Here is a 3,121-nt window from a genome sequence, read left to right on the forward strand (position 1 = left end):
ACCACTTGGTGGGAATGTCTTTATTTATATGAAGGGAAACACTAAATGGCAGGTGACAATGCAAAATATAAATATATAATGGAGTATAATGCAGCTTATTTTTTTAAGCTTAAGTTCCTTCTTTTGGACATTGCACATTTATTTCTTCTGTATTTCAATTGCATTGCATGTTTTCTTGTTGTGCAAATAAACCTTTATCAAAGCATTTTCAGTTGTTATTTAACATTTCTTGTTGCAAGCTGTTTTTGAGAACAAATACTTCCAAAATGTGGTGGGGATATTCTGATTCTGACATGTCACCAGCTTCCCCATGTAAATGACCACTAAGGCTGTCAACCTTTTTAATGTCCCGCGCCACTTTAAGCACTGATCATAACGATTCGGTTACATATTACCTTCCTTCCTTTGTTGGCACTCTGTATCAGTCAGCTGACATTCTGGATAATGGTGTCTTTATTGTTTCCTTTGTGTAGCTGTACACTCTTTATTTCTTTCTTTTTAAATATGTAAAAAAGGCCAACATCTAGGGAACATGTTTTATTTAGGCGACTTTCCCATATTCGTTGCTGCCATAAATGTTGTTATAGAAGGTTAATTGTTGTATAGCTTAACTGACCCCTGCCGTGCACGGACCCTAAATGTTTGTGCATTTAATGCTATATAATTGTTGATTTAAAGCTTTTTATGAGCAATAACAATAGGCTATGCAGAGTGAGAAATGATGTTTGTATCATGTTAATAATTGCTAGTACAGAGAGAAGGCAAAATAATACATTATAACTCCATTAGCAGTATACGTATTAGTAACTCAATAGTTCCATCAAACACTCCAAAATATTGTACACAAAATTACATTTAAACTGTCGTGTCAGCGTGTCATCCTGGAGCAGATGGAAGGCAAATCTGGTCCTGATGCCACCCAGACGATGAACACTGCATCGACACTGCATCAACATTCAGTCCATAGTAAGTCCACCCACCTATAGGTTAATCATCACAGAATATTTCCCTGTGCAAGCACAGAAACACACTGTCCTCTACAAAGGTATGGAATTATATCACACAGTTTTAACGAGTCACTAATATAGAGCTCTGTTTTGTGCATGGCCTGCAGTGTTTTGTTGTGTTTTACAGCTCTGCCACTTGCAGCCTCTGCCCCTTTAGATACCCCGCACCAGCCAGCAGCATCTGTCACAGGCTATGATCATCATTAATGAAAATTCTTTTAGGTGTTTTGCTGCCTTCAAGGTCATGGACCCTGGGGCTCAGGAGGACCATAACCCTGACTCTGTGCTAGTCCACCCAGATCCCTCCCTGCAGTTTGTTGAGGTGGATGCCTACGATACGGTGGCTGGGGCCATCCTGTCCCAGACATGCGGCTACCAGAATTACGCTGTTTCTACTGTTGCTCTACGTTGTTAAACTGCGTCTGATGCTGCGCAGTAGACCCTGGTGCCAATAGGAAGTAGCCATGTAGTATACACCATACCAAAATTGGCTTCACTGCTCTTCATTCAAACCTGCGGCGTGGCTTTGTCCATTCAGTGTGCTGTGTATGTTCATCTACAGCATTCTTAAATTACAGCTGCAGTGTTTTTTAGACCTCAAGGTGGCGGTGTTTCCTGTCCACAGGCCGCCTGAAGGAAAATTACAACTTAATCTGATGAAGTTCTGTGTACATATGAACTTTGCATGTTATATATGTGACACAGTCCTGATACTCTCCCACTGCTATCCTGTTGTAATCCATATTATCTTTCTGTATAATCCCTATACTATTCCTATACCTATTCATACCCTTTATAATAAGTACTGGATGTCTGGGACAGAACATAGAGGCTTTACTTCATTTTGAGCAACAGCAAAGAGGAAACCTTCAGAGAAAGACACACAAACTAAATCCGATTACAGTGAGATATTTTCTCTCTGTGTAGCAGAAAACATTAAATATAACAATATAATAATAAACATTAATTATTGTTATCTACAATAACAGGGTTACAAAATATTGGTTAGTACCAATGGTTCATGGTGTAATTGTATTTGTTTTTATGATGTTGTTATGCTGTAGGCCTACAGAATATAAAGCCAGTTGGAACAGATTTGGATTAAGTTTAGGCTTAATAGGGGCAACCCCATAATAAATATATTTTTTTTTTTAAGGAAAGTCAGTAAAATCACACATTCACTTTAATATTTGTCCATGTTAAATTACATATAAAAAACGTTTAGAGAAACCCAATATGTGTATTGTTACAATTAGCCTACTAGGCCTATATATTGTAATGTAACATGCACATCAGGTCCCTAAATTCCCAAATTTAAAAATGCTACAAAACAGATGATAAAACCTCTCTATCCTCAGTGGTAGCTAAAGGGCCTGAATTCAGCTGACGAAAATTACCAAGAAAATAGTTTCATGTTCATCTGTTCTGTTAATTTGTTTGAGAAAGAAACCAGCTCTAAACACAACCTGAAGCTGATTAAAGTGATTTCAATAAGCCAGGTCTCTCTACAGCAGAAGAAAGAAAAATGCCTTTCTGCGGTCAGTTCCTTCATGTTAAATCTAACATTTGGTGGAAACGGAAACTCTTTTCCAGTGGATCCATCTGAGACAGGAGTCCGTATAACCGCCTGATCCGACAGCAACCGTGTGTTTACCTCCACCGAAAACCTCTGCGAGTCCAAGGAGCGCAAGGGGGTTTCTCTGGCGGCCATTAAAAAGGTTCTGGCCGCCAAAGGCGTGGATGTGCCGAAAGCAAACAAGCGCATCAACACCGCCGTGACTAAGCTGGTGACCGGAGGAACCCTGGGACAGACTAAAGGGACCGGGGCCTCCGGCTCCTTCAAGCTCGCCAAGGAGCCCAAAGCCGACAAACCTGCGAAGAAGGTGGTGAAGAAGAAAACTCCCGTTAAAGCCAAGAAGCCCGCAGCCAAGAAAGTTACAGCCGCCAAGAAACCTGCAGCCAAGAAGCCAGCAGCAAAGAAAGTAGCAGCCAAGAAGTCCCCGAAGAAGGCGCCGGCGAAGAAAGCTGTTAAAAAGCCCGTAGCGAAGAGCCCCAAGAAGAAGACTCCCGTTAAAAAGGCCAAAGCGGCGAAGAAGCCCGCTGCCAAGAAAGCC

The sequence above is a fragment of the Micropterus dolomieu genome, linkage group LG02 (assembly GCF_021292245.1).
Source record: "Micropterus dolomieu isolate WLL.071019.BEF.003 ecotype Adirondacks linkage group LG02, ASM2129224v1, whole genome shotgun sequence".
Classification (NCBI taxonomy): domain Eukaryota; kingdom Metazoa; phylum Chordata; class Actinopteri; order Centrarchiformes; family Centrarchidae; genus Micropterus; species Micropterus dolomieu.